The sequence below is a fragment of the Choloepus didactylus genome, chromosome 15 (assembly GCF_015220235.1).
Source record: "Choloepus didactylus isolate mChoDid1 chromosome 15, mChoDid1.pri, whole genome shotgun sequence".
Taxonomy (NCBI): domain Eukaryota; kingdom Metazoa; phylum Chordata; class Mammalia; order Pilosa; family Megalonychidae; genus Choloepus; species Choloepus didactylus.
Window position 1 is genome coordinate 48,091,337 of NC_051321.1, and position 26,330 is coordinate 48,117,666.

At 36.1% G+C, this 26,330-nt stretch overlaps 1 protein-coding gene across 2 annotated transcripts in view; it reads left to right on the forward strand.

Annotated features, from left to right (window-relative positions):
- Window positions 1-26,330, forward strand: part of PRKG1 (protein kinase cGMP-dependent 1) — a 1,297,582-nt gene that overhangs the window by 465,962 nt on the left and 805,290 nt on the right. The gene's annotated exons all lie outside the window — the stretch shown is intronic.

Below are 26,330 nucleotides of genomic sequence, written 5' to 3' on the forward strand. Positions count from 1 at the left end.
CTATTTTTAGTACTGAGTTACAATTTTGGTTCTAATTGTTTTAAAGAAACATAAATTCCATTTAAAATTAACCTAATTTTATCATTCAGCTAATTTCTGATGGCAGTTCTATTTCAAAATCACAGTGCTACAACAGTTTTTAGTGATTCCACCACATCTCCCTTCCTCAGTTTTAACAGATGAAGATATATCTACAATATAAAGGACAAACACTTTTTCAGCACATCTTTTTCTCCTCGCAAGACAAATGTGACTAAATTTAGATGAGAGGAGAAGAACTTTTAATCTTGAGATGCTTAATGTAGCCATTGAGCTTAGAAGTGTGATTTAGAATAAATGAAGATAATCAATGAATCTTAGAATAAATATATTCAACTAATGGGGGGAGTAAAAACTGTCTTTGCCATTGTCTGTTTATTGATAAACATCTAACTAAAAGCATTTACATTAGAGATAAAGTGGCTTAGTCCTTAAACAACAACAACAACAAGGATGTACTACTTATAGTGTACCATAACAAACTACCCCAAAAGTTACTGGCTTAAAACAATTTGATTTATCATGGTCTAGTGGATCGCCTGGGCTCAGCTAGATGTTCCTTGCTTGGCATCTCTCATGCGGTAGCAGTCAGATGGCAACTGGGGATAGAGTTATCTGAATACTCGGCTGGTCTTTATGTTCACAGCAACCTACTCATGTGGCTGGCAAAGGATGCTGACTGTCATCTGGGAGTTAACTGGCATGCCTATACAATGGCCCTCCATGTAGCTTGAGGGTCTCACAGCATGGCAATTGGGTTCCGAGAGGGAACATCCCAAGAGTGAGCATTCCAAGAAGCAGGAAGCAGAAGCTTCCTGGGCAGCAGAATTGCCACTGTATTCTGTTGATCAAAGTAGTTACAGGGCTTGACCAGACTTAAGGAGGTTGAGAAATAGAACCCACATCTTGATGTGGCCATGATAAGGTTACATTTCAGAAGAGCATGTGTGATGGACGTTATTATGGCCATCTTTGGAAAATAAAGACTGCCATAATAGTTTAATGAAATGTCCTACTAGATTCCTTAATGTTGGGGTTGACAAAGTACAGTCCATGAACCAAATCTTGCCCTCTGCCTGTTTTTGTAAATAAAGTTTTACTAGAATATACCATGCTCATACATTTATGTATTGTCCATGGCTGGTTTCATGCTAACAAATGGCAGAGTTGAGTAGCTGCAACAGGGAACATGTTTAGGCTGCAAAGCCTAAAATACTTACTATCTGGCCCTTTCCAAAAACAGTTTGCCAACATGTGCCTGAATGTCTTCAGCTGTTTAAAGAATATTATTCATCTCAAGACATTTGCTAATAATTACATTAATTAAAACTTTTATTGCCTGTAGCCATGAATTGTTCCTCTTGCTTTCATCTCCAGGCCAATGTACCAACTCTAATAGCTCCCATGACTTTCATAATCATCTGATACAGATGGTTTCAGCAAAAGCTAATTTGTTTTTCTCTTCAAAATAGAAGCTCTCTCTTCCATCCCCACCCTACCCCCATATTAGTTTCTTTGTTTATGAGGTTACTTTCTTTCTTTACCAGAGATGGTGTAGGTTGTAGGGTTCCTCAAGCTCAAGCCTATCAGCAATTGGAAATCACCTGGGGAGCTCGAAGATTTTCAGGAGTCACCATCCTACCCTCTAGAGATCCTGGTTGGCTTGACCTGGGTTGGAAGTAGTCATTAATACTTTAAAAAGTATATATATGTAGTATATTAATACTTTAAAAAAAATATGTATATATATGTACTTAGCAAACTGTTATGCATTTTAGGGTCTAGTTAAATCAATAATGATTATAAAAGAAAGCAATCCATCTTTTGTAAAATAATAAAAATATATTCATCTCTTTCAAGGAAGTAACTCCAATCTGATTTGAAAATAGACTTTATGGGTTCATTAACCACTACAGAGAAACTATTTCTTTAGGGAAAACATAGTATCTTTGGGGGAAAAAAAAAACAATACCAAAACTTATATAAAGAAAGAAAAGAATCAGGATAATAGAGGAGGAGAAAAAGGAGTAGAGGGACAAACAAATGTCAATGGAAATAAGGGAATCTAATTATTATACCTGTTGCATTTTGTGGTAACTAGACATATCTAATATGAGACGTTCCTTTGAGTAGATGAAGTCTTGGAAATAGTGAGGGCCTTAGCATGGAGGACTGTGGAAAGAAAAAGTAAGGACAAACAACTGAACATCATGTTGCCTTAGACAAACCATACCCCACTGCAGAGTTATGGTTTGTGTGGGGTGGATTAGGGTGGGAGGAGACTGGAGAATGAAGTGGTAGCTACAGCCAGTCAAAAGCCAAAACTTGAAGAAAACACTGAGTTATGTGGTACCTCCCTAATCAGTTCTGTCCTCTAGGTGAAATCCCATATGACAGGAGTGTACAAATTTAAAGGTGCTGCCAAATAAGTTCAAATGAGATGGTTCCATCCTAATTCAACTTGATCATAAGTATGTGGAACTTGTCTTTATCTTTGAATAATAAGTAAGGACAAAGCAAGCTCATTTCCAAAGGCAGCATCTTGAATACTTTATGGCTGTAATATCTGGCATTCTAATTTCATAACTATGATGTAATTTCAGATTGTGTTATCATTTTTAATTAGACTGAAAGGTTCAGTTGCTGGTATGCATGAAGTATATTTCTGTCAAAGTCTTGCTGCTGTTGTGCATTATTTATAAAGTACCAATGATTTTGGTTTTGTTCCCCCCTCAGGAACTTTAAAAACTAAAAGACAGATTAGAAAAGTCAACTAATTGTAATAAGGATTGATATTTTGAAGAACTGAGTGAGGGACTTTTGGGGATGGTTTGAAAAACAGATAAAGCATGTCAAAGAGTGTAAGTGAAAAGTCAGTCTTCATTGCTGAAGGAAGAAATGATGCCTCAGAGGAAGGATGGTTGGGGAGTGAGAAGGATGTTGCAGTGCTGTCCCATAGAATTTTCTGGAAGGATGGGAATGTTCTGCAATGTTCAGTATGGTAGCCACTATCCACAGGTAGCTTTTGAGCTATTTTAAATTTTATTTATTTTTAATTTGCATTTAAAATTTAAAATTTTATTTATTTTTAATTTGCATTTAAATAGCCCCATGTGGCAAATGGCTACCATATTGTAGAGCACAATACAAAGAAAGAAAAGTGTTCTTAGAATGGAGGACAAGGAGATCGAAAGCAATTGTTCATCAATATAATAATCCCTACAACAGAATATGTTTATAATTTAAAGCTTGTCATAATCATCACAGATGAAAATGGATACATATTTCTTCCAAGTAATTCATTTTAATAGTGTTTGTGGAAATTATGGTAATAAAAATTAGCCTTTGATAATTATAAATATAGCCTGTCAAAGGAACAGTTACTATGATGATTACACTACCAGGAAAAACATTTTTTTATATTCTAGTTCACAAAACTTTGTATAATATGCTATGTATCACTTTTAGGTTAATTAAATATAACAAAATGGGGAGCAGATTTAGTCACTAGGGACATCTCAACAAGTAGTTAATTTGTACCAAAAAAATCATACTTTCAATTTGAATGAACACATGGCCTGGTCATTAAAATTCAAAAGTAGACTGTGGTTGTTTGGAGCTCTGTACCCCAGAAAAACATGTTCTTAGACTGCGTCCATTCTGGTGGATGTGAACTCTGGTAAAGGGACCGTTAGATGAGGTTACTTGGGCTAAGGTGTTGCCCAGCTGAGTGAGGACTGGTCTTAATCTTACTACAGAAAGCCTTATAGGGAAGGTCACAGAGAGAATAATGATGGGCAGGGGGAGCAACCAGAAGCTGAAATTCAACAGGAGTTGGGAAGAGAAGGGAGAAGCCCTGAGGAGCTGCCATGTGCATTGCCATGTGACAGAGGAGCCCAGCACCAAGGATCACTGGCAGCCAGCCAAAGAATTCCACTGTCTTCTAGTAGAAAGCATCACCTTTATGACGCCTTGATTTTTGGACTTCTCCTAGCCACAAAACAGTGAGTCAATAAATTCCCATTGTTTAAGCCAATGTAAACAATAGTATTTGTTTAGCAAAGAGGAAACTAAAACATAGTTAATTATTTGATTCCAATTTTTTTAGCAAAAGGACATTTTATAACATTATGTTTGGGAAGACTCATAGGTTTTAAAATGTCTTGTGTGACTGGACTCACAATTCTCTAAAATTGCCTGCAGTGCTAACTGGATAAGTCAGTAAAAAACAGCCTTGCAGCTATTCTTCAAATCTAAGAAAAAAAAATCACTTTTCAAAAATACTCTTCTCTCTAAGAAATATCTTCAAATTAACCCTTCAAGTTTGCTCAGATGTTCAAGAAGCAAATGTTTATCTAAAAGTTTAGGCCAGACACTTGAAACTGGGGATATAAATTTGAAAAGTCTGCCCTGCCCTTAAGAAGTGGTAGGTCTCATGGTGAATGTTCATTGATTTAAATTGGGTGACATTCTACAATATTTTTCTCATTTAAGTAGTTTGATAAAAGTAGATATTTACTAAATCATAACAGAATATTTGCATTATGAATACTTTTGTATGGTTAAATCTGCTGTTGAAGGTGACAGTCTCTTGTACAATGATGCTCATGCTATTTCTCCTAGCACCCAAAGCCAAGAATTCTTTCTCAAGAAAGTTTCCTCCTACTCCTAAATTCATAAAATGAGAAAGAAGTAACATACTTGACTTATTTCCCTGGTTGCTAGGGAAGCTCAGAATAAAGTTTGAGCTTCCTTACTTTGGCTTTCCTCACCCAGAAATTCTTCATTCATTTCTTCCTGCTCCTTTCTTTGCTACTTAGTTCCTGGCTAGCTACATATGGATTTTTTTGGTAATCCAACTGAGTATTTTTTTGTAATTTTGTCTCAGTTTGCCAGGCTACTGAGACACATACCACACAATGCACTGGTACAACAGGAATTTATAGGCTCACGTTTTTCAGAGCTTCCACCTGGGTATGTTGGTATCTGGTTGGTGACAGTCTTTAGGTTCCTTGGCTCTCCCATCACATGGCCATGTCCTTTTCTTTCTCTTCTAGTACCCGCCGACATCGGGCTTCTCTCTGTGGCCTTCTCTGACTCCAGCTTCAGGTTTCTTTCTCCTTATAAGGCCTATGATAACCCAGACCAGTACTCAACCTCATTCAATTGGGCCACACCTTAACTAAAAATAACATGTTCAGGAGATCCTGTTCACAATGAGTACACACCCACAGGAATGTGGATTAAGAGCATATCTAAATTGGGGTACGTGATTCAACACTACCAAGTTCATAGCTTCTTTTTTCCATTTTTAAAATGCACCGATTTCTACAGTATATTTTAATGTTTCTACAAATCATTTTAAGATTTAAGAACGAAAACTTAATGTCTCTCCCATGGGCCAAATTATATAAATGTACCTTGCTACTTCAATTTTAAATCCACGGGAAACAGCAGTCCTCATGCATTGGATTTGAACTTCATCTTCCCCTTCAGATTCTGCCCTTTTGTGTAGTTTTGTCCTAACATGCAGTTGTCCAGTCCCAGTTTTTTACTTCTTACAATTTAGGGAAGATGACTCCCTCATCATAGACAGTCCTTTAGATTTACCTTGACAATCTTATGGTTGACTCCAGGAGAGTAAAAATTACATTTCTATGTATGCACTTTCCAAGCTCTCTGTTCTCAGAAGTGGTTTGTTTGAGATGCATACTTTTTCCCTAAGTGACTGTTATACAAGGAGCTCATCTACTATAACCAAAAAGCCTTGTCCTGAGTACAGTAAAGTAGTGTGGAACTGCAAGTCCTCATCCGGAATATGTGGGGGCCAAATATTTCAAAAGTCATACTTTTTCAGATTTTTAGGAACATAATATAAATGTTATGTAATATCTCCAATTGGGTCTGTAACCAGACATATTAACATTTCTGCAACAAAGTGTGTTTGTGTGTGTGTGTGTGTGTGTGTGTGTGTGTATAGTCATTTAGGTCAAATAAATAAAAACTCTAAATAGGCTCTCATTAGTTGAAGTCAGGCTTTGAAGCCGAATATGAATGCAACTTTGGGTTTTGGAGAGCAGAGAAGAGATTGCGGACCTCCAAATACCTGATATTAAGTCCAACTTCGCCATGCTTGTCTCTCAATGACTATGAATTATTCTGTTGAACATAACCAAGCCCTGTTGGCTATGCACATAAGGATTCCATGAAGAAATGCCAGCAAGAGTTAGTATTCCTGTTGGTTCAGCTATGACCATTTTTCAAGAAATATATAAGGACAAAAGAGTTTTCCTAATGACCAACACAAAACCCCAAGTAATCAGAAATCTGAAACTGCTATTTCTGATCCCTTAACTTACCTTCTTTCCTTTTGCTACATTGCATCCTATTTCCTAACTCTCTTCTATTTCACAGTTCTCCTGCTATCATTTCTGTTTTTTTCTCTGTGCCTTCTCTCCAACTCTTCCTCTCTATCTTCCTGGCTCTACTGTAAAATAATGTTCATATCCCGTCTACCACCTTTCCACCCCTTCCCTAACTAGACATAATTATGCAGGACTTGAAGTTTTGTCTAATTAAGCAGGAAGTCAAAACTGACTCAGGTCCTTGCTACAATTACTTTGGAAGACGTGTCTGCAGCATGCCTAGGTGGCGTTGCAAAAAGCTATAATGTATCTATTTGGAATATGCTAGGAAACATTTCATTATCTTCTAACACATGACCTTAAAACTTGATGATAAATGGTTGCTCATTAATATTTATAAGAAATCATTGTTCAACACAGGATCTAATGTCTTTGAAGTTATCCTTTCTTGAGGGCACAGAAAGGGACGAAGAAATGTGTTTTCTGCTATATGAAACATGGAGTCTTTCAACAAGTTGATATTCATGTTTTCCCATCAAGTAGGTGTTTCCATTTGTTTTGTATCTCTAGATGTATCTGTGTCTCAGTACAGGTGTGATCATTTCTGGAGGTTTTTCATCTGTCCCTGCTTGTGATTCATTTGATAGTATCATGGTGCCCTCATAAAGAGGAGACTATTTCTTTCCTACAAAAGGCAACCATGCTCATTCTTAGGATTGTGGCTACATCTACTACCTGTAGAGCTGAAGTGGCTGATAATTATTCATTCATCAATTATATTTACTGAGTGCCAACTTTAAGTTGATACATACCAATGGCATTTTTTAAGAAAATAGAAATCTTTATTAATGAGTTTTTAAACTTCCTGCTCTAATATAAGTAGATAAAATGAATTGTCTATTTGAAACGGTACTTCCCAGGATTAGTTTTAGGTTTCCACTAACCAAAATCTTGCTCATTGTAACAACTGGATTTTAGCTATAAAAAAGTTGAAATTGTGCTCAAACCTGCATGCTGAACATCGTTCTATGCCTCTAGTGTCTTCTCATTTCTGCAGGTGGTATTATTAGCACAGAAAAACTCTTCTGATTTTGCTGTGCTTTGTGCTGAATAAAATACGTGGGAAATGTGAAGGACTTAGGTAAGCTTTTTTGTCTTAGCCTTACTGAAGAACTTTAATTGTATTCTTACTTTATAATCCTGGAGATGTCAACTAGCCCCATACCATCTTTCCTTACTTTATACTTCTCCTATTGAGACTGAGGACTTCAAAGTCTGTTCGGAAAACATGAAAAATAAAGGACCATGGCTAGTGAACTTGAACGTTATTTTTCCCTGCAAAACGGCTGTGATATACAAGGTAGTGTGTTTTCTTGGTATTCAATCATGATTTAAAACCACACTACACCAACAATCTTCTTTATTATATAGTATTCTGTAGTCTAATATGCAAAATATCAAAGTTTTCTTATAATATTGAAACATTTTAAAATCTCAATTTGGATGGAAGCCCAGCATTAGTTTAACACCAAATCCAAGATCCTTGCAACTTAAAATATTGTATTTGGCTTTGGATCTGTTGATAGTCATTATCCTGTCCTGAAGCAGAAGACCAGATTCCTTTTGTTCACTTATGTAGAGTGTCTTGGGAAAGAGTCATATTAAATAAAAAGAAACCGGTGCTCAGATGTAAACACCTCTTCTGTTCTTAGATGTGAGTGGATAACTAAATTCTGGAAAAACTGAAAGAGAACTAAGACCTTAATATCATTTTGAAGGCAATTGAATTTAAAAGATAAATGATTTAGGGTTGTTTTTTACATAAATTATATTGTGGATGGCACTGAGTTATTAGAAATAGTTGTCTATAGAAATTAGGTTCTTTATTTCATTGTTTAGGACTAGATAGAAATTCACATCTACTTTATGCTCATTTTTCTTTATTATTGGAATTGTGCCAATAGCTCCAAACACTCCCTTTTGTCCCCCCAGTGACCAAATGTGTGTTAACAAAACACTCTGAGGAGAGAGGCAGGTCATGTGACCAGGGAGCCCATTGAAGTTAGTCACCCAACCATGAGATAGAATCCATGATGTTCGACTCCTAACAAGTATTCCAAACAACTAGGGTAACTTTTTTTTTTTTTTTTTTAACCTATTTTGTCTTCTCTTTCTCAGATAAATTCAGGGACATGGACAATATTAACACCATGGTAAGATTCTTTGATGCAGGAACATAAAGGAAGTATTAGTCTAAGTAATTTTTATTTTAATAAGAGGGAACAGGCACAAGGAACATATATGAAAAACCTGAAGACAGCATGCACTAATAGGTAGCTGCAGCTCTACAAATCTAAAATATACATGGCAGAGTTAAGTGAGTTTGGATGGGATGAAACTTTTGGACTGCCCTAAAAGTGGCTTTAAGAAGTTGAGTTGGTGGCAGTTAGTAGAATGAAGGCCAGGTAATTGGACCAGTAGACAGAGGGGACAACTTGACTTTTTATTTTTTTAGGCTAGCCTTTCATTGTGGCAAAGAAACATAGAAGTCTAAGAAAAGAGCAAATGCAATGCAGAATTCTTAAACCTTTTTATGAAGGAGATTAGAAGTTTATTCAGATAGCCAGGGGTTCTTAATCTTTTTCATGCCAGGGACCGCTTTGGAAATCTGATGCCTGTGGATCTCATCTCAGACTATTTTTAAGTATGCAAAATAAACTATGTCGAATTACCGAAGAAACTATGTCAAAAGTCAGTGACTAAAATAATAGACAAGTGTGTTTTAATAATAGATGTGCATTTTTTAATGCATTAAATAGTATATAACAGAGAATCTAGTAACTACCAATAGTTTGAATGATGAGGACAGACAGTACTTAATGACATCTGCTGAAACTGTAACGTAAGATGCATTTTCTACTGGTGATAAAGTCACAAATACTGTTAAACTGATGTAGTTTATTACCATGGAAAAGCTGCATTTCAGTTAGAGGTTAATAAAAGTAAAGGGGTAATTTTTTTTCTTATCCAAGCTTAGAAACCCCTGAATTCTATTAGTTAAGAACCCCTGAAGTAGACCATGAATAAAAAAATGACAGAAGATGAGTTTCAGTCTGTAGGTAAGGGAAGATTGTGGTCTGTGGGAAGACTGAACACACATTACTAGGAATTTGAATGTGTATCCAAAGAAACTAGTGTGAATTTCTTAGCAGGGGAATATTTTATCAGAATAACATTCAGGAAAGAGGATTCTGTTCTCTTTGTTATATAGTTTGGTGGCAGAGAATCCAGGAAAGAAGCTGTGTCAGTGTTTTAAATTAGGGCTTCAAGTAGAGTTTTTGTTAAGGAAATGAATGAATGGGTAGGTAAAATATGCTGCCCTCAGATGTATTTGTTGTCGTTATTAGCATGGCTGAGTTAAAGATAATTTGGTGTCCTTACTCATAGAATGAAATTGGGAAGGGATGAATGATAATTTTGGAAGAAAAATGAAGTTGCACACAGTGAAACATATCAGTGTAATTGTCCTAAAGAGAGTAGGAGAGAGGTTATTGGAGAAAGAGTGAGCCAAAGCATTTCTGATGCTTAAACAGTCTCATAAAGAATATTATGATGCTATTAACAGTATTTGTGGCCAATCTTATTATTAAGCAATTTCTGTGTGCCATCTGCTAAGCCTACTTTTTTCTTTAACAGTTTTATTGAGCGATAATTCACATACCATACAAACCACTCATTTAAAGTGTACAATTCAATGGCTGTTGTGGGCGATTAAGGTAGCATGCATGAAGTCCATTTTTCAGCAATGCCGGAAACATGGCCGCCAGGGCTGATGCAACAACAGCTTGGGTTGCCCTCCGCCTTCTTTACGGAAGCGGTTCGCGCCAAAAGCACTAACCATACATCTGCCTTCCACCCTAGCAACAGCAGCAGCCAATCCTAGATCGCCACCCGTCCTTAGTAGCCACCCCCATCCTACCCTAGAGTATATATGCTCAGCCTCCTCAATAAAATTTTGCAGCTTGATCAGAAACCTGTCTTGCTGTCATTCTTCGTGTCTCTTGTCCCATACCATTCTTCCCTCACAGGACTTGGAGCTTCCGTTGATCGTCCCGCGGGCCGGGACAAATGGCTTTTAAATAGAGTCAAAGTATTGTTCATCCATCACCTCAATCCATTTTAGAACATTTTCATGATCCCAAAAAGAAATTCCCTACCCCTTAGTCATCATACCCCAATGTTTCCATCTTTTGTAGACCTAGGCAAACTCTAATCTACTTTCTGTCTTTCTGTATTTGCCTGTCCTGGACATTTCATATTAATGGAATTATACAAAGTGTGGTCTTTTGTGACTGACTTCTTTCACTTAGCCTGTTTTCATCCATGTTGTAGCATGTGTCCATATTGCTTTCCTTTCCAAAACTAAACAATATTCCACTGTATGGATATACCATATTTGTTTATCCATTCATCAATTGTTGGCAACTTCTTGATGTGTTACATGATTCTCCCATTTTCCTTGATCACAAACTACGGGGGTGTTTGAAAGTTTTCTTCCATCTTCAATTTCTTTTGTTAGAATGTTATCCTGATTCTCCCTTATTCTGTCCTCAGTGGTGCAGAAGGACAAAGAACACCATTCTTTCTCTGGGAAAAATTTTTAAACCAAGTCCCTTTACTGCATCCATCCCAAGCCATTTTTATAACTGCTTTTGAGAGAAGAAGTTCAAAAGCATTCTTTTTTCATCTTTTACAGATACTCAGAGAACTTCGTAGGGCACATGGTTGTTCTTTGTCTTTTTCTCTCTCTGCTTTTTTAGATGTGAAGATAGTTAGGCACTTGTTGTATACTCTGGAGAATACTAATCTTGTATAAAGGGATAGAAAAAATACAAACAATGCCACGAGCAGATATTTTAAATTGTCAAATAATAAACCTCATGGTAGGGAGTGTATTGTGCTAGTGGGTACAATAAGTTATAGTTCAAGCATGCTTTCAATGCATGGAGTGGATGTTGGCACTTTTAATTATTGTTGCTTTTCTTCCTCTGGACTATAATAAGACAATAAAATTGAAGTGTCATCCTAAGGCTTTCACATAAGCATAATTGCAGTAGTGGTCGTTTTCACTAACATTCTAATTTATTCACCAACTAGTATATAAATTAACTAGTATTTATGGATCCTCTACTATTGCTTCAATGGTTGTCCCCTCAGTTAGTGTATACCAATATTTGCAGAGAGCTGCTCTTTCATTGAAATTTCACATATTAATCCTGTGAAGCAGTTAGCTATTATCCTCATATCACTGATGTAGAAACTGAGTGGCAAAAGGTCAGCGTATCCAAGAGTAGTAAGAACCAGAATATCCTCTTAGAACTTTTGATTTCAAAACTTTTCCTTTTTCTGCCTCATAAGAGCCATTATGAAGCTAAACAAAGGTGTCACATGAACTTGGAAAAGGAAGAAATAACTGCTGATGAAGCAACATCCTCCTTGTTGATGGCATCCACTTATCTAATAGCCTGGAAGTTTAAGTGAAATTAGATTAAGTACCCATTTGATATCCTGGGGAAGGGTCTGCATCTTCTCTTAAAATATCTGCAAATTCCTAAGTCCTTAGTTTCTCATAATTACATTAGTTACATAATTATTCCAAGATGTCCTGCCCTCTGACTCCCCAGCTCTCAAACATTCTTCACTTTCTTCTCTCTCTGTTCTTTGACCCAAGCTATGGGTCTTCCCTCAAGCTTTTATCATCCCTCAGGGTCTTCACACAGGAAATTATTGTAAAGCAAACTTTAGTGAAAATTGGGAGAGAGGGGTAGGACATTACTGCTGGCAACAATAAATGACTACTGTACATTAGACATCCCTTTTACCGAAAGACCTCTGGGCTCTTCAACAAGAGGCTTTCCTGTTTTCTCTGTAGCTTCTAGCTTCCTGCCATGTTGCCCAACTCCTTTCTCCCTTCACTCCCTCTACTCACTTATCACTCTGCTCTTTCCCACTCCTAAATTTCTGTACATTTCTCGTAACGAATACATTTACAACTTGTTTCCATTTCCTTATGAATCATGAACTCAAAATCTTCCCCACCCTTCTAAGATTGCCTATCAACATATTCTTCTTAAAAAACAAAACAAAACAAAAACTACTCTTAAACCTATAAATTATGTCCCTTGCTCCGTGTATTTTATTTAATTAAATTATCATAACCCTATAAAATAAGATACTAATATTCCAAATCTATCATGAGGTAACAAGCGCAGAGTTAAATAACTTCCATAAGATCCCACAGCTGGTCAAAGATAGAGCCAGTATCTGAAATTCTCAGAAGGCTGCTGTTCTAACATTCTAACAGCAGTACAATATTTTTCATAAGTCTTATTTTGAAATCTTCAATAACACAGCTTTGTGGCTCTGGTCAATGGCAACATAGTTTACTTAAATATTGCAACCTGGTGTTTACCTTTCATTTAGTTTGTAATTTACATCTAATGGAGGTTAAAATGAAAATGAGAGTCAATTTTTTCTTTAAAGTAGTATATGCACATAGGTTTACATTACATCAGAGTTTCTCAGCTTCAACAGTGTTGACATTTTGTGGGAACAATTCTTTGTTGGGGAGACTCTCCTGTGCATTGTAGGATGTTTAGTAGCATTCCTGGACTCTACCCACTAGATGCCAGTAATGATCAAAATGTCTCCAGACATTACCAAATGTCCCCAGCAGTGTGTGTGTGTGTGTGTGTGTGTGAGTGTGTGAGAGAGAGAGAGAGAGAGAGAGACTGGTTTACATCATAAACTCTCTCAAGCTTAATATTAAGACACAAGAAAAAACAAATGTCACATAATGACTATCCAAAATCCTGTAGTAATGTTAGTATTCTGGCTGCTTGCCTGTCTCTAAGGAACTACAAAAATAGCCATTTCTCATTTAGGCTAATAGACTGTTCTCATATATTGTAGAAATAATAGAGCAAGAATGCATTATACATTGTTGGAATTAAGTTTAATAAACTTGACTAATAAAATTATCTGCTCAATTTTCTGATTTATTCAAAGAATGAGGTTCTATTTCCCTTTCCTATTTACTAATATGTGCTTATCTTTCCTCTGGCCTGTCATTAGCTTTGCTCATGACTGAATATTGAAATTAGTCCATGAATATTTATCTAGTGCTTTCTGTATATTTTTAAATTCTAGCATTTGAAAACATAATAATTGAAAGAGTATAGAGTCTCAATTCTGGGGAAGGACCTTGTGAAATCTTTCCAGCATCCTGTTCATAGTCAGCTCAGTGGTTGACCCATGTAAAATAGATTTAATATGTTCCCTTTTCCTTAAATATCGCCAAGGACAAAGGTGCTCCAATATAAATAGCCATTCTAGACTTTCATTCTGATGGTTCAGATGATTCTCTATGTCCATCTTGCTTAAATTTCATTCTATTTCCTCGTATAGGTTATCTCTGGATATGTGTATATGTACTATTTGACTTCAGAATTGGAAACCAAAAAAGTGTACTTCATGTATATGCTCAGGATTCTTCTTTTTTTATGAAAAAAAAAAAAAAAACACTTTGCAAAGATGAGATTTTTATTTCTAGATAATTAATTTTTGTTCCTCTTATCATCAAGAATAACTGATAATTTTATGCTATATTCAGTGGGTACTGTTGAAATTTGATGTGCTGAAACATTGTGCCAAGTGTATTTGTAGTGGTTACTACCAGAAGATAAATCAGATTTGCCTAAGTGAAGAAACAAAAGTCTTCACTTACATAGCTTCAACCTTAACTAGCTCCTTACACCTCAGATTCTGTTCCATTCTATTTGGCCTGCTAGTAATTTTTGCTCCCTGTAGGAATTAGGGCTATAATAATTGTATTATATATAATAATATATATTAAGGGTCTTCTTTGAGTGGGAAGCTTGGTTCAAATTCAAAGTATTATAAGAACCTGATGATTATAAAAACTACGATGATGCAAATAACTTAGGACAGCACCATAACTATGTAACTGCACACACATATCTACTGAGAAACTAACAAGATGCATACCCACCAGAAGTGGGCAAGCATATCCCTTAAAGCAAACCTTGGAAGTAATGCATAATACAAAAACATGGCAGTTTCTCACAGGCTTTTATCCCTGGCCAAAGACTGATTTTTAACCATCATGATTAACCCTGTGAAGGGTTATCACATTATTTAAGGGGTAGAACTGGAGATTCAAAGTGCCTGTATCCATTTGGATTTGAAAGCAATCTTAAACAGATAACAGATAAGGCACTGACAGACTGCCATTCTTTAATTCAAAAACAAGCTTGCATCTCTCAGCAGGGCTGTATTTTTCCTTATACTGGCTTAAGGAAGACATATATAAATGACTAACAAGAAGTGGAGGTTTAAGGGAGACATCCAAGAATATTGTCTGTCTCTGGGATTGCATGACTTTTCCCTTCTAGTTAGCCCCCATAGCAGATTTTTCAGTTTCTACTGTCTTCCCAGATGACAGCACTCTCCTAATCTAAAATGACCTGCAAGGCAAGTCTGGTAAAATAGTATCCCTAATCCATTAAGAAAGCAGGTCCGCAGGTGAATTTATTCTCCCAGAGGATAGCACATTCCTGCTGGTGTCAACAAAGCTCAGCTGCTAGAACATTGAGCCTTCCTGTTAAATCTAGCAACTATGTAAAAGCTTTATAGAGAATATATAATCTGAATTTGTGCTCTCTAACCTGCAAAATCATGAAAGTATAGTCAAACAGATTAGAGCATACTTACAGGAGAAAAGAGATGGAAAGTCTTGTCTAGAAAGGCTCTTTGATATAACACCTGTCTCCCTTTAATGGCCAGTCAAGCTGTCCTGAATGTTCCAACCAGGATGTTGGAACTAAGCACAGTGTTCATAATTAGATTATTAATTAGATTATTGCCAGTCATTTTATTGCAGCTTGCCAGTTACAAATCTCTAAGCTGGTTTGCCTTATCATGCAAGCCCTTACAGCACAAAACCACAGGTTAGTAAAAACCTATAAGGATGAATAAAGGCAGGAGTTTGAGTCTCCTTGTAAACTCAATTTCTTCCTTATTTATTGGGTCTACTGATTCTTTCAAAACATAGACAAAAATATAGATGCTTTATAATGGATCTCTTAATTCCCTAGGGTGGTACATGTATAGCCACATATCAGAGGGTGGATTGGTTTCTTGCTGAAAGATTTAGGACTTGTGAGTCAGCCCATTCCAGAACATAAATGGGCAATGGTACCTGAAGTAGAATAAAAAATGCATCAGGGTACTGTGGTTCAGCTTTCAATTATGTATACTAATGGTAGAGTGATAAAAAATCTAAATGAAACTATAAACAACCCTTAAACTTTATCTTAGCCTGTTGTTTCAGTATCTCTTCTCACGCAAACAACTTTAGCATTGTAGCAAAATCCAAATGAAAATCGTTTGAATGTTGTTGTTATTTAACTTTTCTTCCCGGTGGATGTGGTGGCAAAATGGCATAATGAAAATTGTACCAATATAATATTATATTTCTTACAGAAATGAAATGAAAAAGAGCAGAAGTGGAATACATAGATTTACCAAATATTGAATCGTTAGTAGTTCACCAAATAACGGTTCTGACAGCCTTCAGCCACTGTTGGGTTTAAGGAAAATAATAGAAAATGTTTAGGAATTTACTAGAATGTTCTAAAAATGTCTTTCTATGCTTAAAAAATCTTGATTTGAAATATAACATTCAAGAATGAAATTATACTGAAATATTAGTCATGAATAAATGCTGTTAATATCATCTATTTCTTTAAAGAAATAGAAATTACATTAATCAATGGCCTGAAATTCTTCTCAACACATTCCTAAAGTTAGTAGCAAAGTTATATAAAATCCTTGAAGCTGGGTTGTTCTTCAGTTCAGTACAAGCCTCTGACAGAAGTAAGCGTGCTGTATATTCAGCCTCTCTTACTTTCAATCCGTGCCACTCTCTCATCAATCCCTGCCCCCTTATTTATGCACATGGAGTCAGCTTAAAACAAATCTTGGAAACTGCCACAGAGCGAAACAAGTAAAAGCAATTGCATGGAAAAGATCAGACTAGGCGAGTAGCCCCTTTATGACTGCCCTAATACTTTAAAGGAAATCGATTGGGTGGGGTTAGGGAGCCACTGGGTACATACAGTAAACTTCTGAATGTCTTATTACCCATCTCAAGCAAACCAGAGAGTCCATACATGGAAATCATTTTTTAAATGGGTAGTCACTTCTAATTTTGCTCCAAAGCTGGTATGTGGACTAGTGAATGAACCTAAGAATTTCACATTTCACAGCAATAAATCGCAATACTGGGCTTTTAGAAAATTGGGATATTCCTAGATGTCTCTGAAGGAACTCGCGTTAATGCCATGAGTGCTTAACTTTATTTCTAGTACCACGCCCCATCCACCTAGCAGGTGTGAGGAGGGATAGTTGATCAAATTATGACTGAGGCTAACACTTTACAAATATTGTGTTTTACTGTTTAGGCCTCTGTTCATTTAACAAAACAAACAAACCAAACTACAGTGCTTTTTGGATAATTCTCATCTGTCATATGCTTTCATGTCCCTTACATCCTTGACTATTGTGTATATATTGAATTCCAGTGTTTTACTTTATCTGGAAAAGATGTTTTAAATCTGAATTGCTATTTCTTAAATCCTTTGTGTTTAGGCAAGTTTATTTATTTATTTATTTATTTTTAGCTCTTTTAACTAACGCATAATACAGCCACTGTTCACAGTGCTAATTATTTATGTATACAATTATTTACACCCACTTTTTCAGAAAACATGAGTTAAGATATGAGAAAATGAAGTAAGTATAAAATAAGGTTAAGAGAATGAGTTGGAACCAGAAGTGAGATTAGTACAAAAATTTCAAACCCCACAGTCTTTAAACAATTCTTAGAGGTTGGTCACAAACCTGACTGTGAGCCTTCTAGCAGGTATGTGCAGAAGGGAAACATATTCAGTTATAAGATAAGTTGTCCATAAGTTAAAACATATCAGTGCTACCTGAGTATGGATTTTGAGGGAAGGAAGTGACAGTAGACCCAAGTAGGTGGTGGGTGGAGAGATTTGAAATTTCCCGGAGGGGGACATACCTGAATTTTATTAATTGGTTCTGATATAATTGTCCACAGATTGGCTTTTAAACCACTGAACTAAAAAATTCTGAGCATCCTCCTTCTTTTATTTAGGCTGGTTGTTGTTTGAAGAGGTATATCTCCAAAACATTCCACCAAGATTCTTAGCATTGGTGTGACTCCTGTGAGTCCACTTGCACTCAAGACCTTTAACTGTGGAACCCAAAGAGAGACAAAACTGACTTGTACAAAATCAATTGTGTATGAAAGTTATTTAGACATCCATTGTTCACTTGGCTCTTAGTTCTGTTAATGTAAGTGAAGCTAGAGTTTTAAGACAAGACAATTTTATGAGTTGGAATGTTGTCCCCACCATAAAACTGTAGTAGCCAAGACAACACTACATCAGATGTTGGTTAGAAATATTCAAATGAGGGAAGTGTACACAGATACTACATTCTGCCAGGTCAGTCAGTGTGACTTCTTGAGATTATTTTATTCTTTGGTTGTGGTATTCATGTGACTCCAACAGTTCTGTCCACAATCCAAATAGAGATCTAAGAACAAATGCTTTACCATTTTCAAAAATAAAACCTATTAGGACTTCCAGGGAAGATAGCAGAGTAGGGAGCTCCAGGACTCATGTCTCCAAAAACAGCCAGTGGAGAGGTGTAGGAATTGTCTGAAGCAACATTTCTGAGGTTCTAGAAGCCAGGGAAGCACTGTAGAGCATCCAGGAAAGAGTGAGAAGAAAAGGGTGAGAAGCTGCGGTAAAGCACAGTGAGTAGCTTGTACGACAGTGGCTGCTGGTGCCCATCCCCTACTCTCCAGGCAGGCTGCCTCAAGGTCCAGTCCCTGGCTGGCTGCTGTGGACAGAGGGATGTCAATGTCCTCTTCCCCAGGAATGGGGTGGTGTGGAGGCCAAACACCGATCATGGCATTTGATCAGCAAATTCATATTGCTGGATCCCTGTTTGAGCTTCTGATTTAGCCCACCCTCGACAGGGATCACCATGACCATTGTTTCAACCCTGCTTCTGGTGGAGGTCCAAAGACACATTACCTTCTTCAGGCAGGGGTACACTTTGTTGAAGGGCATCATGTGCTGGGCAGGCCAGGAAAGCACAGCTTTTAGGATGCATCAAAAAGGCTTTTGGGCATCTTTCTTAATGCTATCCAGGGGCTCTCTGGAGCTGGTGTGTGCCCTCTTGGTGGGTTCTTGGCCCTATTTTGGCTGGGAAATACTGAGTTGTGAAAATCATCTCCAGTGTGATGCTGCTCCCAGAACTTGCCCTCCAGGCAAAAGCAGCTAGAGGAAATGAAAGAAGGATTAAAAAATAACACCAATCAAGGCAAAACAAAAACAAAAAGAACAGATCAAAATTCCCAGAAAAGGAACAGAGAAAAAGAATCATTCTCCTGAGGGTGAAACAATTGCACATATATTGCAGTCTTAAAAATTGTAACACATATCCAGGGCAAGAATCAAATGAAGAAGAGCTGAAAAAAATGTGATAAGTTAAACAGAGGCAATACTAAATATCTAGAATAATTTGAATCTTGTGTCAAAGAAGAGCCTCAAAACAAAGCCAATCAACAATAAAACCCTAGACAAGAGGGAAAAATGGACCTTCAGACTAAACTCATCAGTATAATCAAATGCTTAGACATCAGCAAAAAATTACAAGCCATACTAGAAACAGGAAGATATGGCCCAAAGGAACAAATTAAAACTTGGAGAGGACATAGAATTTGGACCAACTAACCAAAAACAAATATCCTAAATCAATTCAAGGAGATGAAGGAAAATATGGCTAAAGAGATAAAGGATATTAAGAGGACACTGGGTGATCATAAAGAATTCAGAAGTATAGAAAGAAAAATAATAGAAATAATAGGAATGAAAGAGGCAGCATAGAAAAGATTAAAAATTCACTAGAAGCATAAAAAAGTAGATTTGAAAGGCAGAAGAAAGAATCAGTGAACTAGAAGACAGAAAAGTGGAAATCTTGAAAAGAATGGATAGAGAAAATAATGGAAAAAATTGAACAGTGCCTCAAAATTGAATGACAGCATGAAGTGCACAAACATATGCATCATGGATGTCCAAGAAGTGAAGGGAAAAGGGACAGAAAGAATATTTGAGGAAATAACCATCCAACATCTCCCAACTCTTATGAAAGACATAAATATACATGTCCAAGAAGTGCAATATACTCCAAACAGAATAAATCCCAATAGACCTACTCCAAGACACACAGTAATCAGAATGTCAAATGCCAAAGAGGAAAAGAGAATCCCGAAAGCAGTAAGAGAAAAGTGGTGCATTTCATACAAGGTAACCTCAATAAGACTGTGAATTTCTCATCAGAAACCATGAAGGCAAGAAAGCAGTGATATGATACATGTAAGGTACTGAAAGAGAAAAACTGCCAACCAAGAATTCTTTATCCAGAAAAACTGTCATTCAGAAATGAGAGTTTAAAATATTCACAGATAAAGAGAAACTGAGAATTTGTCAACAAGAAACATGCCATATAAGAAATGCTAAAGGAAGTTCTACTGGCTGAAAAGAAAAGACAAGAGAGAGATTTAGAGTAGAGTGTAGAAAAAAGATTATCGGTAAAGATATCTCAAAGGATAGAAAGACAGATAAAAATAAGATATGACCTATAAAAACCAATGGATAAAATGATTGAAGTAAGTGCTAGCTTTACAATAGTAACATTGGATGTTAATGGATTAAACTCCCCAATCAAAAGACACATTGGCATATGGATAAAAGTGTATGAGTCTCTGTCTACAAGAGACTCACCTTAGACCCAAGGACACAAATAGGTTGAAAGTGAGAGGTTGGAAAAAGATGTTCCAGTAACCAGAAAAGAGCTGGGGTAGCTGTGCTAATATCAGCTAAAATAGACTTTCAATGCAGAACTCTCATAAGAGACAAAGAAGGGCACTATATAAATAAAAGGAGCAATCTACCAAGAAGAAATAATAAACATAAGTATTTATGTACCTAACTACAGTGCCCCAAAATATATTAGGCTAGCACTGGCAAAACTGGAGGGCGAAATAGACATTTCTACAATAATATCTGGAGACTCCAATATACCATTCTCATCAATAGTTAAAACATCTGGACAGAGAATCAATAAAGAAACAGAATTTGAATAATATGACAATTGAGCTAGACCTAACAGATATATTCAGAACGTTGCACCTTGAAACAGAGGATATACATTGTTCTCAAGTTCTTATGGGTCACGCTCCAGGATAGACCACATGTTGGATCACAAAATGGCTTAATAAATTTAAAAAGGTTGACTTATACAAAGCACTTTCTCTGACCATAATGGAATGAAGCTAGAAATCAATTAACAGGCAGAGAACTGGGAAATGCACAAATATATGGAAGTTATATAACACACTCTTAAACAATCTGTAGGTCAAAGAAGCAATTGCAAGAGAAATCAATAAATACTTCAAGATGAATGAAAAGAACACAACATACAAAAACTTATGGGATGCAGCAAAGACAGTGCTTAGAGGGAAATTTATTGCCCTAAATGCCAACATTAAAAAAGAAGAAAGAGCTAAAATCAAAGACTTAACTACACACCTGTAGGAAATAGAAAAAGAACTGAAAACTAATCCCAAAGCAAGCAGAAGGAAATAAATAACAAAGATTAGAGCAGAAATAAGTGAAACTGAGAATACCAAAACACTAGAGAGAATAAAACCAAAAATTGGTTCTTTGTGGAGATCAGTAGATTGACAAACCCTTCACCTATACTGACAAAGGACAAAAGATGCAAATAAATAAAATCAGAAATGAGGGGGAACATTACCACTGACCCAACAGAAATAAAAAGGATTGTGACAGGATACTATAAGCAACTGTATGTCAACAAATAAGACAACTTTGATGAAATGGAAAAATTCCTAGAAACACAACCTACACTGACTCTAGAAAAAACAGAAGACCTCACAGACCAATTATAAGTAAAGAGATTGAATCAGTCATCAAAAACCTCCCAACAATGAAAATCCCAGGATGAGATGGCTTCACAGGTGAATTCTGCCAATCATTAAAAAAAAAGAATTAATACCAATCCTGCTCAAACTCTTCCAAAAAATTGAAGAGGGAGGAACACTCCCTGGCTCATTTTATGATGCCAACATCTCATTAATACTAAAACCAGATAAAGATATTATAAGAAAATTGCTGAGCAGTTTCTTTAATGAATATAGTTTCAAAAATCATCAACAAAATACTTGCAAATTGAATGTAACAGGACATTAGAAGAATCGTACACCATGATCAAGTAAAATTTTATTCCAGGTATGCAAGGGTGGTTCAGCACAAGAAAATAATTAATGTAATACACCACATTAACTACTCTAGGGAGAAAAAAACCACATGATCATCTTGATTGATAGAGGAAAAGCATTTGACAATTCCAGCATCCTTTCTTGATAAAAACACTTTGAAAGGGGAAAGAAGAAAACATTCTTAACATGATAAAGCGAATATGTGAAAAACCCACATCTAGCATTGTACTCACTGGTGAAAGACTGAAAGCTTTCCCTCTAAGATCTGGAACAAAACAGGGATGCCCATTGTCACTACTGTCATTTAAAATTGTGCTAAAGTTCTAGCTAGAACATTAGGCAAGAAAAAGCAATCAAATGCATCCAAATTGGAAAGGAAGAAGTAAAACTTTCACTATTTGCATATGACATGATATTTTATGTAGAAAGTCCACCAAAATTGACAGCACAGCTGCTAGAGCTAATGAATTAGCTCAGCAATGTGGCAGGATATGAGAACAACATGCAAAAATCAGTAGTGTTTCTATACACAAGTAATGAACAATCTGAGGAGGAAATCAAGGAAAAAAAATTCCGTTTACAATAGCAACTTAAAGAATCAAATATCTAGGAATAAATTTAACCAAGGATATAAAGGAATTGCACACAGAAAACTATAAAACATTTCTAATAGAAATCAAAGATGACCTAAATAGGTGGAAGGACATTCCATGTTCATGGATTGGAAGACTAAATATAGTTAAGAAGTCAGTTCTACCCAAGTTGACTTACAGATTAGCACAACCCCAATCAAAATTCCTATGGCTTACATGGTGCAGAAATAGAAAGCCAATTATCAAATTTATTTGGCAGGGTAAGGGACCCTGAATAGCCAAAACCATCTTGAAAAAACAACAAAGTTGGAGGACTCAAACTTCCTGAATTTAAGGCATATTACAAAGCTATGCTGGTCAAAACAGCATGGTACTGGCATAAAGATAGATATATTGACCAATGGAATTGGATTGAGAATTCAGAAACAGACCCTTACATCTATGGCTAATTGATATTTCACAAGGCTGCCAAGTCCACTCCACTGGGACAGAGTAATCTCTTCAACAAAGGGTGCTGAGAGAACTGGATATCCCTTTGCAAAAGAATGAAAGAGGATACCTGTCTCATACTTCATATAAAAATTCACTCAAAATGGATCAAAGATCTAAATAACAAGAGCCAGGATTGTAAAACTTCTAGGAGGAAATGCTGAGAAGTATCTCTCAGATCTTGTGGTAGGCAATGGTTTCTTGGACTTTATACCCAAAACACAGGTAGTGAAAGAAAAAATTAGATAAATAGGGCCTCCTCAAAATTAAAAACTTTTGTGTTTCTAAGGACTTTGTCAAGAAATGGGAGAAATTATTTGGAAAGCACGTATCTGATAAGAGCTTGATATCCAGAATATATAAAGAAATCCTACAACTGCATAATAAAAACCCAATTTAAAAATGGGCAAAGACTTGAATGGACATTTTCCCAAAGAGGAAAGCAAAATCAGTTTAAAAAAAAAAAAAGCACATGAAAAGATCAGTAGCCATTAGGGAAATACAAATCAAAATCACGAGATATCATTTCACACCTATTAGAATGGCCTCTCTTAAAAAGGCAAGTGTTGGAGAGGATGTGGAGAAATAGGAACACCCATTCATTGCTGGTGGGAATGTAAAATAGCACACCTGCTGTGGAAGACAGTTTGGTGGTTCCTCAGGAAGCTAAGTAGAGAATTGCCATATGATCTGACAATCCTGCTACTAGGTACATACCCAGAAGAATTGAAAGGGACTCAAATAGACATTTGCACACCAGTGTTCATAGTGGCATTATTTACAGTTGCCAAAAGAAGGAAGCAACCCAAGTGTCCATCAACAGACGAATGGATAAACACTATGTGGTATATATATACAGTGAATGGACTATTGTTCACCTGTAAGAAGGAATGCTGTCCTAATGGATGTGACAACATGAATGAACCTTGAAGGCAATATGTTGAGTGAAATAAGCCAGACACAAAAGGACAAATATTGTATGCCCTCACTGATGTGAACTAATTATAATAAGCAAACTCATAGAGTTAGGATCTAGAAAATAGGTAAACAAGGAATGTAAGGGGGGTAGAGAATGGGGAGCTGATGCTTATTTTATGCATAATTTCTATTTAGGTTATTGTAAATGGTTGGAAAAGGGATATTTTGAGTAATTAACAGCACTGAATTACATTTGTGAATGTAGTTGGAAGGGGATGTTTTGGATATGTATGTTACTAGAAGGAAAGTTAGCAGATAAAACATGGAACTGTATAACACAGTGAACCCTGTTGTGGACAAGGACTGTGGTTAATAGTACAAATATGAGAATGTTCTTTCATGAATTGTTACAGAATGAAAGTGTGTCGCTATTACAGGTGTTAATGATAGGGTGGTATATGAAAAAAATACACCTAATGTAAACTATGGACTGTAGTTAACAGTAATATTTTAATATTCTTTCATCAGTTGTAGCAAAAGTACCACACCAATGCAAGGTGTCAGCAGTAGTGGTATATATATGGTAATGTTATATTTTTACATGACTTTTACGTAAACCTACAACATGTCTAATCAAAAATAATAATTTTTTAAAAATACAGCCTATTATTTAGTATGTACCTTGTTTGGTTTCTGTAATTGATGACTGAATATTGTACTTCATTTAAAGCTAATAACTCCTTCATCCATGTAAATGATAAGAAAGAAATATGAAAATAATGGCAATAATAAGAATTATCATTTATTAAGCATTTGCTCTGTGCCAGGCACTTTGCTAAAGTACTGTACTTCCTGTATCTTATTTAACTTTAACAATTGTCCAATGAGATAGGTACTTCTATTATACCTGTTTTACTAATTAAGAAACCATAGAGGCATAGAGAAGTTAAGCAACTTGCCCAAGGTCACAAGGCCAGTGAAGAACAAATAAGAGAACCAGAACTCAATGCCTGTTCTGACTTGACCATTTATAAATGTCTTAACCTCCATGTTATATTCCAAATCTGTCTCTCAGTCTTGAGTAGCAGATGAAATTTCTAGAGGAATAGGCTTACCACTGAAAGAATGAAAAATACCATGGGAGGTGTCTGAAGCTTTTGCAAAGATGGATTTTCTGGGCTAGTTTTGCAGTACCTCCCAGGAGAAATAGTTCTTCCCTGCAATAAATAAGGTAATAATGAGAGAACTAGAATATCTGAGTGGCCATATTGCATAGGCAAGTATTTCCAAACCTTCTGATTGGTTCACTCCTATCATGCAGATGGGGGTGTACATACGTAGTTCGAGAGTAGGGGGTAGGCTGTTTAGTAGTTACTGAACTTTTATCCTAATTACTATAGAATTTTTTCTCCATTGTTTCTATTTAGATTGAACTACTTTCAGGGTAGAATAATATCCCCTGAAGCGTGGATCATGCACTACTGGTACATGGATGAGAAATTTTTATTTTAGTAATAATTTTATCTCAGTAGGTTCTGGAGAAAGTAATTAGCACATCAAATCTGTGATTTTACAAAATCACTTAGGATAAAATTAGGTTGATTGAAAAAGGCGGGAGTGAATTTAAAGTCAACACTCAAAATTAAATATTACAAGAAACACAAATCAAGGAATAATTATGAAGTAAATGAAGTAAATGCATGAAGTCCTGATGTTTGGAAAACACTGGGGGTAGCAATAGTTCCCTTCAATCACTAGCTAATTTTTTTGCCAAGCATTAGGGTTTTTTTTGTTTGTTTGTTTCCTGCAGACAGCGAGTAAGTAACTTGGAGGAATACTAGAAGGGGAGGATTAAGTCTAGAATAGATTATGTTGACTTTTGATTTCTACCCCTATTGTATTAGGTGATGGAATTTTTAGTGTACATAGCTATTACTTTTTAATTTTTTTTAATCCATTTCCCTCATGAATAACATTGTCCCAACTTGAAGCCAACAGTGTGTATCTGGTGTATGAGGTTTCCTTTTTCCTTCTTTGGCATTCTCCAAGTGCTTTATGGAACATAAACGGTCATAGTTCCTCTTTCTTTTCCCTCAGCCCTTGTGGTTTGCTTTTGTTACAATGGTGCAGGGTTAGGAAGCAGATAAAACAGCCTTGCCCAAGTTAAATATGATGTTTAAAAATAAAAAGATACCATAAACTAGAATTAATGCCCAAGGGTCAAATTTATTTTCCTTTTCGTAATAGTTGCCTTATTCAAATGAGAATTTCCAAGTATGAAATGTGCTAAAGGAAATGAATCTGCTTCTCAGTTTTTATTTCAGATTCAAAATGACTGCAAAATTGAAATTACCATAGCATTCTAATATTGCATTTGGAATAATTTCATATGTTTACATTTTTGTCTCCATATTTTTCTGGTACTTCCTCTCAGTCTTATCTCAA